The sequence below is a fragment of the Heteronotia binoei genome, chromosome 3, assembly GCF_032191835.1.
Source record: "Heteronotia binoei isolate CCM8104 ecotype False Entrance Well chromosome 3, APGP_CSIRO_Hbin_v1, whole genome shotgun sequence".
Classification (NCBI taxonomy): Eukaryota; Metazoa; Chordata; class Lepidosauria; order Squamata; family Gekkonidae; genus Heteronotia; species Heteronotia binoei.
This window is the reverse complement of record NC_083225.1, coordinates 180,308,992-180,322,140: the sequence shown is the minus strand read 5'-3', so window position 1 is coordinate 180,322,140 and position 13,149 is coordinate 180,308,992.

Here is a 13,149-nt window from a genome sequence, read left to right as displayed (position 1 = left end):
TAGAATGCAAAATAGTGAAAAGGTTTTTAACAGATTAAAAGAATAACAAGCTTAGTTTCTGGTTGTCATCCACCCGGGTTCAACTGGGGGGCGTGGGCAGCAAAGGCAATAAACATGTCAGAATTGAAGACTGGTGTGTCCTTGGTGGTGAAAGTCTATGCCATTAGGTTTCTTAGAGAAGTGTAGGGTGTAAATCTGCAATTCTTTCTTAATTGTAAAGAGTAATACATTTAGAGTCTATTGTCATGTGCCCTAGTTTGCCTAGTGGCCAAGACGGCCCTGCACATGCGCTTAGTGCACCTTCACCTCAAAATTCAAGCAACATAACCATTTGTGTCATGCTGCCTCCGTACTTTTTCTGTTGCTCAGTTACAATGTCAGTAAAATTTCACCAAGGAGTTGTGGTGGCCTAGTAGGGTTGCCAATCCCCAGGTAGGGGCAGGGGATCCCCTGGTTTGGAGACTCTCCCCCCACATCAGTATAGCATCTAGTGCCTCTCCCCAAAATACCCCCCAAGTTTCAAAAAGATTGGACCAGGGGGTCCAATTCTATGAGCCCCAAAAGAAGGTGCCCCTATCCTTCATTATTTCCTATAGAAGGAAGGAATTGAAAAGGTGTGCCGTCCCTTTAAATGTGATGGCCTGAACTCCCTTTGGAGTTCAATTATGCTTGTCACAGCCTTGATCTTGGCTCCACCCCTAATGTCGCCTGGTTCCACCCCCAAAGTCTCCAGATATTTCTTGAATTGGACTTGGCAACCCTGTGGCTTAAATACCACATATGCTTCCATCAAGATGTGCCACACTTGTGACTGGCATAGAACTGAGAGACCATCTGCATCTTAGACCTAGAGTTCCTATTTAATCTTGGGAAAGGAGAAGTTATTTGACAGAGATGAGGACCCTGGAGGCAGAAGAAGCCTCTTCCTTTTCCAGCAGCCTCTAGTGTAGAAAAAATAAAATAAAAATGCGCGCACACAACAAATTCTTTCAGCACGGGAACAATGAGGAGAAAAAAGGGCCCCAGGGCCTCTCAGTGTCCTAAAACAGGCCCGATTCCAAGACTATGTCTTAGAAAAATAGTCGTAGGGTTTCAGGGAACTCAGTTGTTCTGGAGCTGATGAAACCCTTTTCTGGAAATTACTCAACCTGCATATGATTAGTGCTTTAATGGCGTACAAGTTCTTTCTCCCTCTAGTGAGGTGCCAGGGAAAAATGTCTCAACATTTACTTTTAATAACTAGAAATGAAAATGTCCTTCCCTTAAATCTTTGTAAATGTGCAACTGGTCCTTCCGGGCACTGAAAGTTGCAGGAGCATCCTTGGATGGATGCCTAAATCAGTCAACCTTGTATCAAACAGCATCTGTTTTTCATGTGTACATCTTGCCATTCCTATAAGGAATGTTTTTGGAAGGAATGCCACGCTGAACACTCTTGTATTCTTTAATTACACATCCAATCTCTTTGGGCCGAATCACAGGTAGCAACTCTACCATTCAGTTTTTGTTTGGTGACAACTTGCTGCCGTTATTGCAGTACTGCTGTCCAAGCTCTCTGCTCACGACCTGAATTTGATTCCGGTGGAAGCTGAGTTCAGGTAGCTGGCTCAAGGTTGACTCAGCCTTCCATCCTTCTTAGGTCTGTAAAATGAGTACCCAGCTTGCTGGGGGGCGGGGGGGAAGTGTAGATGACTGGGGAAGGCAATGGCAAACCACCCCGTAAAAAAGTCTGCCGTTAAACCATCACGATGCGACGGCAACCCAGAATGACTGGTGCATGCACAGGGGATTACCTTTTTTTTTTTACTTTTAGAAATACGAGGGAGTCTCTTTCTGTCTACCACATTTTGCATCCAAGGAATTCGTGTCACATAGGGTGATGCCTTCCATCAGCGAAAAGAAACCTTCCACTTTAGGGTACTGCCACCTTTTAAGAGTTTCCTCTCCTCACCTGTCAAATATGCCACAGGTATTGTCAAGTGCACCACAGGAGACATGGTAACGAATGTTATGAAAAAAAGGAATAATTCATATAAATATAATTCACTAAATACCTATGTGTGGGACTGCACAAGGATCACAAAGAAGATAAACAGGTGGCTTACCTGTAACTGATGATCTTTGAGCGGTCACCTGTGCAGTCACACATGGCCCTCCCAGCCTTCCCCACTGCCGCCATTTTCTTCTACTTACCTGTGGTTGGACCTGCGAGCAGCATCTGGAAGAAACTTAGCGGGAAGCAGAGCTTCTCCTCAGCTCTAGGCATGTGCACTGCATGCCTGCTCCCCAGAGCAGAGGAAAAGCCCGCCAAAAACATGCTACGCTGCTATATTGGAGTTCTCCGAAGTTCAGGGTGGCTCAGGTCCTGCACAAAGCTGACCTCAGAGAATTCCAATAGCAGTGTAGCATGTTTTTGGCGGCCTTTTCCTCCGCTCTGGGGAGCAGGCACGCAGAGGTGAGGAGAAGCTCTGCCCAAAACATGCTATATAAATATAATTCAATAGATGATGCATTAAGCTTTAAACATGATGAGTCCAGTGGCACCTTTAAGACCAGCAAGGTTTTATTCAAGGTATAAGTTTCCATGCACATACACACTTCTTCAGATACAAGATAGTCGTAGGGTTTCAGGGAACTCAGTTGTTCTGGAGCTGATGAAACCCTTTTCTGGAAATTACTCAACCTGCATATGATTGGTGTTGTAATGGCATACAAGATCTTTCTCCCTCTAGGGAGGTGCCAGGGGAAAATGTCTCAACATTTACTTTTAATAACTAGAAATGAAAATGTCCTCCCCTTAAATCTTTGTAAATGTGCAACTGGTCCTTCCGGGCACTGAAAGTTGCAGGAGCATCCTTGGATGGATGCCTAAATCAGTCAACCTTGTATCAAACAGCATCTGTTTTTCATATGTACATCTTGCCATTCCTATAAGGAAAGCTTTTGGAAGGAATGCCACGCTGAACACTCTCGTATTCTTTAATTACCCATCCAATCTCTTTGGACCGAATCATAGGCAGCAACTCTACCGTTCAGTTTTTGTTTGGTGACAACTTGCTGCCATTATTGCAGTCCTGCAGTCCAAGCTCTCTGCTCACGACCTGAGTTCGATCCTGGTGGAAGCTGAGTTCAGGTAGCTGGCTCAAGGTTGACTCAGCCTTCCATCCTTCTGAGGTCAGTAAAATGAGTACCCAGCTTGTACCACACGGAAGCTTATATCTTCAATGAAACTTTGTTGGTCTTAAAGGTGCTACTGGATTCAGACTTTGTTCTCCTGCTTCAGACCAAAGGTACCCACCATAATCTACCTAAAGAATACTAAGCTCAGGGAAAAAAATCATACGAGTGTGGGGGGAGAACCACTAACTGTAACTCCTGTTCCTCCATTGACACTGTTTAGATAAAATGACCATTCTATTTCTGTGACATTTATAACATGCAAGTCTGTGATCAGGCAGGCAAAAAGGAGGAGATTATGCATGAAGTACTTTTCTCCCTTTCTCACGATATGAAAACTCATGGACATTCAATTAAATTGCTGAGCAGTCGGTTTAGAACAGATAAAAGGAAGTACTTCTTCACCCAAAGAGTGAATTCACTGCCAAAGCAGGTGGTGGCAGCTGTAAGCATAGACAGCTTCAAGAGGGGATTGGATAAACATATGGAGCAGAGGTCCATCAGTGGCTATTAGCCTCAGCGTATTGTTGGAACTCTCTGTCTGGGGCAGTAATGCTCTGTAGGTGCTTGGGAGACAACAGTATGGGGGCTTCTAGTTTCCTAGCCCCATTGATGGACCTGATGGCACCTGTTTTTGAGTTTTTTTGGCCACTGTGTGACAGAGTGTTGGACTGGATGGGCCATTGACCTGATCCAATATGGCTTCTCTTATGTTCCTACGTCTGCCATGTACATTTCCCTAGTTTGCTCTTCTCAACATGCCTTTCAGGTCTATTTAGAATATAAGAACATAAGAAAAGCCATGTGGATGACCTCTGTAATTGATGACCTCTGTAAGCAGCTGGATCGAGGCGGGTTGGTGCTGTTGTTATTGTTAGATCTTACAGCAGCATTTGACACTGTTGGCTCTGCATTGTTGACTCACCGCCTCGCCAATGTGGGAATATGTGGGGTGGCCTTGCAATGGCTTTCCTCCTTTCTGCGCAGTCGGGGACAGAGGGTGGCGCAAGGTGAGGATGTGTCCACTAGATATCCTTTTTCATGTGGGGTTCCACAAGGAGCACTCCTCTCCCCAATGTTATTCAATGTCTATATGCGCCCTCTTGCCCAGCTGGTATGGAGCTTTGGGCTGCGATGTCACCAATTCGCAGATGACACACAGCTGTATTTGCTGTTGGATGACCAGTCAGCTACAGTCCCACCAACTCTGACTGAGGGTTTGGAGGCCGTGGTGGGCTGGCTAAGGAAGAGCAGGTTGAAGCTGAAGCTCTCAAAGATGGAGGTTCTGTAGTTGGGGGGTGCAGGGTTGGAGCTGGAGCGTAGACTGCCGACTCTTGATGGGGCGCTACTAACACCAGCGCCTACCGTCAAGAGCTTAGGAGTGACACTGGACACCTCACTTTCAATGGAGGCTCAGGTCACACATATTGCCATGGTGGCATTTTTTCATCTCTGTCAAGCCCAGCAGCTGGCTCCCCTCTTATCTCGCTCGGACCTAGCCACGGTAATCCAATATCTTCTTCTTTTTTATAACCCGCCCTTCTCTCTGAATCAGAGACTCTGGGCAACTTACAATCTCCTATATCTTCTCCCCCGACAACAGACACCCTGTGAGGCGGGTGGGGCTGAGAGGGCTCTCAAAGCAACTGCCCTTTTAAGGACAACTTCTGCGAGAGCTATGGCTAACCCAAGGCCATTCCAGCAGGGGCAAGTGGAGGAGTGGGGAATCAAACCCGGTTCTCCCACATAAGAGTCTGCACACTTAACCACTATACCAAACTGTTGAGAAACAGTTGAGAAACTGTTGACACTGTCATTGGTAATATACTGCTACTTCTTGTTCACAATGACAAGCGCCTTAATGCCTTACAGGATCTTTCTCCCTCCCCGGGGAAGCACCAAAGAGAAACACCCCAGGCATTTATTTCTCGGAGCAAAGAAAGGAGATGTTCAAAACGTTCTTCACTGAAATCTTACTGGTTATTCAACTGGTTTTTCCAGTTGAGATGCTTAAATCACTCAAGCTTTGCTAATCAACATGATATTGTCAAAGGCCTTTACATTAGGCAGGGTAGCTAATTCTCCCCTCACCGTTGTAAGTGAAGGAGATGAAGTGAGCAGAGGCCAACCATAAGAGTGGGACAAAACAATTTATGTAGCTGATCTAAATGTAGAGATGCTAAAGCACAAAGACAGTTACTGCTTGTTATAAGTGTGCTTCCATGCTCTGCTTACCAGCCCTGTAGCTCACTGCTCATTCAGGATTTCCCAGTTGACTGAACACTGACTGAGCAGTTCTGCTTCCTGACATAAGAGTTGTAGCAATACTGTATGAAGCCACAGCAAGAGTGACCATCCTTTGATAGGGTTGCCAGCCTCCCGGTGGGGCCTGGAGATCACCAGACGGCAGAGATCAGCTCCCCTGGAAAAAATGGCTGCTTTGAAGGGTGGACTCTATGGTGTTGTACCTTGTGGAGGCCCCTCCACTCCCTAAACCTTGTCCTCTCCTGGATCCACCCCCAGACTCCAGGTATTTTCCAACACAGACCCGGCAACCCTATCTTTTGATCATCCAGCATGGCAGCCAACATTAGATTTATAGCAAACATCGTAACCCATCTTTCAACCCAAGGGGGACTGAACTGTGCCTCCTTCCGCTGACTTTCTCCCCAGTGGATATCCAAACAGGTTTACATCACTCTCCTCCATTTTATCATAAAAACCCAGGGAGCTAGATCTGGCTGGGTATGTGTGACTGGCCCAAGGTCACTCAACAAACTATCGTGGCCTTCTGGGAATTCAAACATACATCTCCTTCATCCTAGTCTCACATTCTAGCTGCTATCCCACACTGGCTCTTTTACCACAGGGAAGTTCTTAAACCTCTTTTGTTTTGTAACAGTGGGGATATTTGCCACCCTCCCTCTTTGTGCTGCCTTTCTGTCCAATGTGGCTCTAAAACAATTCACACCATTCTTCTGTCCTCCATTATTTCCCTCACAATAACAATCAGGGGTGGAATTCTAGCAGGAGCTCCTTTGCATATTAGGCCACACACCCCTGATGTAGCCAATCCTCCACGAGCTTGCAAAAAAAGAGCCTTGAAAGCTCTTGGAGGATTGGCTACATCAGGGGTGTGTGGCCTAATATGCAAAAAAGCTCGTGCTAGAATTCCACCCCTGATAACAATGGTTAGTGGTTGGGCAGGCTGAAAGCATGTGACTGGCCTAACGTCACCCAGAAGCCTTCCAGGGAAGACTGGAGATTTCAGCCTGGGTCTCCTTGATCCTTGTCTGACATTCTAACCACTGCCGCACACTGATGCCAATAGGACAGGGACATTGTTCGGCTGTCTTTGTTTTGTAGCAAAGGTAGGGTTGGCAGATCTCTGCTGGCTACTGATGGGGGCTGGGAGGGGACTTACCAGGAAAAAGAAGAAGGCTCAGGCCATGTCACCAGTAGTCATAAGAAAGGGGTACATCCCATCAAAGTGAAAACGCCCTCACACCCTTCCCCCAGCAACTATCCCCCACACCTCCTCTTTACTATCCCCTCCCCTACCTGCCATCCTTGCTTATCCCCCACTCTTCTCCCCTCAGCATTCTGCAGCCAATAGGAGAGCTTCTGTTGCAGTTCAAATGTGGCAGTGGGCAAGGGGGGCTGTTAAATAGCGAGTTCAGACAGCTCTCATTCAACACAACTCTTTTATTAGCAAGAACAGTCATAAGCAAACTGGCAACAATGATGAACTATATACATGTGGAACAGTGGAAACCACACCCTGAAGGCAGGCACTCACCAATCCTGTTCTGCTCTCCAGGATCTTTCATTTGCATATTAGGCCACACCTCCTAACACCAAGCCAACAACTCTCAGCCAACTTATGGTGACCTCATAGGATTTCAAAGCAAGAGATGAACAGAGGTGGTTTGCCATTGCCTGACTCTGCATAGCTAGTTTGGACTTCCTTGGTGCTCTCCCATCCAAGTACTAAGCAGGGTCGACCCAATTTAACATCCAAGATCTGCTGAGCTCGGTCTAATCTGAGTCATCCAGGTTGGGGTTCTCTCAGTTTAACCTACATTTTGAAAATTAGATAAAAATTAGTGATTGTACCTGTAAACATTCCAACCCTACCATATCTCATATAGGGATGGGCATGAACTGAGCCATGAATGAAAGTTTACTGTGAATTTTGGCCAGTCCATGGTTCTCTTCTTCTTCTCCTCCTCCTCTTCCTCCTCCCTCCTCCTCCTCTCCTTCTCCTTGTCCCCCTCCTCCTTATTGAACTGACAGGTCAACCAGCATGGACTTTCCACAAACTATCAAGCAGTTCATGAAGGTTTGTGAATGAATACATTTCTGGAGAGATTGGTCCTTTCCACACTTATCATTCACTCTGGGTTTTTTTCAGTGTTAGATTTGAGGTGATTAAGTGTGCAGCAAAACAGCATCCAAAAACTGTGAAGCAACAGCAGGCCGAAACTGGGCTGACCACCAAAGAGAAGTAATATAATGCAGAATGGAGGGGGGGGGGGCAGGGAAACAAGAAGGTTGAATTCAATTTTAGTGCAGAATTGCTTAGAGGAGACCATGGTGAACACAGATTAAAAGAAGAGCATGGAAAAGGTCACTGTCTCACTCAAACAAAATGTTTACCAAACTTCAAAGCAACTACAAAGCAACAGGGGAACAGAATTCTCCAGTCTTGGAAATATCAGTAGGTTCCCTATGTGTTTGATGTATGTAGCTTGTGCTTTTAAACCTGCATCTGACCTAAATCCAATCTGCACATAACTTGGAGATCATGTAGAGGAGATTCAGAAAGAGGTCCCATGTGTGTTTGATGCCTTTAGCTTGCACAGGGTTTGTTCTGTACACTCCTGAACCTGAGCCCGGGGGCACATTCTTTGGGGGTAGTGAATAGGGGTGTGCAAAAAAAAAACCAGGAGAAAAAAAATCAGATTCGGGGGCATTTGAGGCTAAAAAATTCAGGGGCCAAATATCACTGAATAGCAGATTTGATAGCTGAATCTGATTTGGGAGATATTTGGCTATTCCCGAATATTCAGCCCCATTATACCCTACGGGCCATTGAAGTCAATGGCAAAATAGGGTATAATCTAAGGGGGCTGGGGGAGAGGTGATTTGAGGTAGAGGCTAGGGCACATGATGTCCCAGGCAGGCTCCCTAATCTTTGTAGTTTGGAGGTCAGTTGTCATTCCACGACATTGACTCAACTTGTTGTAGCAATCAAAGCAGGCTTACCCATCTTAGTAAGAGCTGGCTTGGCTGTGAGCAAATACTTTCTGAACTTTCGGGGAGGAAAGATAGTTTATAACGCTGGATAGTGAAAGCTATACTGCAATAATAATAATAATAATAATAATAATAATAATAATAATAATTTATTTTTATATCCCGCCCTCCCCGCCAAGGCGGGCTCAGGGCGGCTGACAGGCATGGGAATCCCATGAATCATAAAACAACATGAACAATTTTAAATATCAATTACAGTAAAATTATTTAAAAGTTAAATATATAATAAAATAGGTGCTCAATGCTGTAGTCGTGATGTCCACAAGATGACTAGTTGTCCATTCATCAAATTAGTCGGGTTCCATCTCAAAGGCCAGCTGAAAGAGACATGTTTTGCAAGCCCTGCGGAATTGGTTCAAGTCCCGCAGGGCTCGCACCATCTCCGGAAGGTCGTTCCACCAACAAGGGGCTATCACCGAGAAGGCCTGCTCCCTAGTGGCCCTCAGCCTGGCTTCTCTTGGCCCAGGGATTGTCAGTAAGTTCTGTGAGCTGGATCTCAGCGCTCTCTGGGGCACATATGGGGAGAGGCGGTCCTGCAAGAATCCTGAATTTTAAGAAAGCCAACTCTGATGAGCAAAATTAGTATTGTATACTGAATTTATATTTACTTTTGCTTTCAGAGGCATTCGTGGCCTATTAAAACCCCAAATCTTAGGCTATGCTGCCATCTGCTGGTCTTCAATTAAAGCCGCCTACGAGTTTCCAAAAGAAAGTTTCAACCAAAAAGTGAGAGAGATTTCTGGAGCGACACGAGCTGAAAATAAGATCCAGCAGAGAGCTTCAGAATGCTGGGCCAAGAAAACAATAAATATTTCAACCGTGAAGCATAAAATCAGCCTGTGAAGTTCATCGCAATCCCTGCCACCTTGCTCTGAGTTAAAACCACCTTCCTACAATGAGTTCTCCAGTCTGTAAGCCTGCATTTCAAAATAAATGATGGTTTGGGGGGAGGGGCTGTGATCACACTGGAGGCCTGGCGCGATCTGGCACTGCTTCTGTTTGTGGGAAGTTTGATCAGACATCCCACCCTGAACTGGCTTCACTCGCCCCATGGTCTATCATTCAGATTGTTGCATTCTTCTTCTTCTTCTTCTTCTTCTTCTTCTTCTTCTTCTTCTTCTTCTTCTTCTTCTTCTTCTTCTTCTTCTTCTTCTTCTTCTTCTTCTTCTTCTTCTTCTTCTTCTTCTTCTTCTTCTTCTTCATGACATTGTTAGCTAGAGATGCAGGGCGTTGAATCTGGAATCTTCAGCATACAAAGTGAATACTCTACTATTAAACCATGTTCCCTCATTGTTAAGATTTCTGAACATGAAGATCCTCTTTCCTCTCCAGCATGGATTTTGTAAACTGAGGGATGATCACAGGGAAAAGTCAGAATCATACCCCAAGACCAACATGCTGGAAAAACCTGATCTCAGTAGTCCTTGTGAGCAATATGAGGGAATTGTCCAGAAAGATTGTGTGCTTTTTTGGTTTGAGATCACAGGAAAAGAGAAGCTTCTAGAGTTCTGGGAAATAGACTGTGGAGTTGGAGAAAGAAAGTCAGCAAAGAAACTCAGCTGCGGAGCAGTACACAATGGTAACACGCATGGTAGTTGAATTAGTAGCAGAGCAGAGGTCCATCAGTGGCTATTAGTCACAGCGTATTGTTGGAACTCTCTGTCTGGGGCAAGTGATGCTCTTTATTCTTGGTGCTTGGGAGGGGCAACAATGGGAGGACTTCTAGTGTCCTGGCCCTACTGATGGACCTCCTGATGGCACCTGAGTTTTTGACCATTGTGTGACACAGAGTGTTGGACTGGATGGGCCATTGGCCTGATCCAACATGGCTTCTCTTATGTTCTTATGTGACACAGAGTGTTGGACTGGATGGGCCACTGGCCTGATCCAACATGGCTTCTCTTATGTTCTTATGTGACACAGAGTGTTGGACTGGATGAGCCATTGGCCTGATCCAACATGGCTTCTCTTATGTTCTTATGTGACACAGAGTGTTGGACTGGATGAGCCATTGGCCTGATACAACATGGCTTCTCTTATGTTCTTATGTGACACAGAGTGTTGGACTGGATGGGCCATTGGCCTGATCCAACATGGCTTCTCTTATGTTCTTGTGTTCTTATTAATTTACAATAGACAGTAGACCTGAAGCAGCTATAGGAAGAGCAATAGTCATGAAAACGATTAAAAGAAACTGAGAAGAGCTCCTGCGGGAAATCTGTCTGGTTAATGGCCAGGCATGTAAAAGGCTCGAGGCATGATGTGTAGGCAATCAGTTATCATGTGTAGCAGATAATGGGGGTACAGTTCCCAAAGGAGACATTGGAAACAGGACCATGAAAAGGTTTTAGCACAGCATAGCTAGAACAACAGCCAAGGGCCTAATTCAGCCCATTTCCCCCAGATTAACAATGTTCTCAGAAATTAAATTCCAGCTTCAAGCTACTCCATTGAGAGCATGAGAGAAATCTGCAGGATTTGGGAATCTAATGCACTGCTACTTCCTTCTGTTCTTGGGAAATTGGACAGAATGGTAGAAACTAAGCGCTACTGAGCATGCTCACTAACAATAGAACATGCTCGGTAGTAGCAGTTAAAACCCTTTGGCAGGTGTTTGTTTACAATGGTTGAATGCGACATGAACGGCTATTCTGCCATAAGCAAATTTGACAGGTTGGAATTTTTGTTGGCAAAACCAAAAGAAAATGCAACTGGTGTATGTAATTGTCTTATGAGCACAATCCTGTTGCCACACCAGGATGGTTTCAGGAATCTCCAGAAAGTAGTTCTTTGTGTAATTATTTATGGAATGGTTGATTCCTTTTTTTCCATTCCCCTTTTGAGGCTGGCGGAAATGTGATGCCCATGACATCAATATCCTTCACAAATGCCTCATGGGGACATTTTCCAAGTGTCAAAAGCATGAAGGAGCAATTGCAATTTCCTAGTTTTTGTTAAGAGAACCTAAGCCATCATTTGTTAATTCAGTATGGTTGATACCAAACACTGAGAATGGCCCACAAACCAAATGAACAATGGAATTACCATGAAGTTGGAAACCATGACAAAACCATGTAGGATAGTTTGAGAAGTCAAGGAAGGTCATTCCACCAGTCAGCAGAAGCTACTGTAGTTAAGACTGAATTATTTAACTTGTTGGATAGAAACTTAAGAATAGTCTATCTGGTCCAGCATCCTGTCTCACACAGTGGCCACCATCCTCTCAGTGGTCAACAACAGGTCATAGAGGCTGAGTGAGGCCTTCCCCTGATGTTGCCTCCTGGTTCTGGGATTCAGAGGATTAATGTCCCGCAGTTTCCCTCAGGATTCAGGATTAGTTCCCCTCATTCTCCACAGCTGGTATCCATTAATAGACTTATCCTCCATGAATCATTGAATCCCCTTTTAAAGCTGTTTGTTCCTGTGTTCTTCACTACATCCTCCGGCAGTGAATTTAGGCTTCCCAACCCTCCCGCCCTGGCGGGGGACCCCTGAATTTTCAGCCTCCTCCCCCGCTCTTAAAAAATCTGGAGGCGGGGGAAGAGAGAACATACCTGTAGGCATCATGTTGTTTTACAGCTTGGGATCCATTTTTAAAATGTGTCCCTTTAAGGCTACACAGGAAAAAGGAAACAGGAATGGCCCCTCCCTTTCTTTTCCTGTGCAGCCTTACTTTCGTTTTCACAGCGAGCAAATTCTGCTGGAAGAAGACCAAGTACGGTAAGTATTTGTGTGTGTGAGAGAGAGAGATGGAGGGGGCAGGGAGGGGGGATTCCCTGGTATAGAGGCCCTCCCCCCCTTTAGAAAGCATGGGGGGGAGGGAAATGTCTACTAGGCACTCTATTATTCCCTATGGAGAACGATTCCCATAGAGAATAATAGGGAATTGATCCATGGGTATTGGGGGCTCTGGGGGGGCTATTTTTTGAGGCAGAGGCACCAGATTTTTAGTATAGCAGCTAGTGCCTCTCCCGAAAATACCCCCCAAGTTTCAAAAATATTGGACCAGAGGGTCCAATTCTATGAGCCCCAAAAGATGGTGCCCCTATCCTTAATTATTTCCTATGGAAGAAAGGCATTTAAAAAGGCGTGCTGTCCCTTTAAATGTGATGGCCAGAACTCCCTTGGAGTTCAATTATGCTTGTCACATCCTTGTTCCTGGCTCCACCCCCAAAGTCTCCTGGCTCCGCCCCCAAAGTCCCCAGATTTTTCTTTAATTGGACTTGGCAACCCTAAGTGAATTCCACATTTTAATCACTCTTTGTGTAAAGTAGTTACCCCCCCCCCCCTTTGTCATGTAGTCAATTCTGAACTATTATATCATGCCATCATGTAATCACATGGACCATGACTGACTGTGATCATTCTAGGAAGAAAGAAGATGCCTTAAATAGCAAAATGCATAGAAGAGTAGACAGGTATGTTGGTCCCAACATTATAGGGCTTTGAAGGTCAAAATCAGCACCTTGAATGATATGCAAAAACAAATTGGGGGCCAGTGTAAGTGAACCATGACTAGAATTGTAAGGTACCCATGACCCACTCCAGAAAATCCTGGCTGCAGCATTCTGTACTAACTGAAGTTTCTGAATGTATTTCAAAGACAGTGTCATGTAGAGCATATTACAGTAATCTAATCTAGATGTAACCACA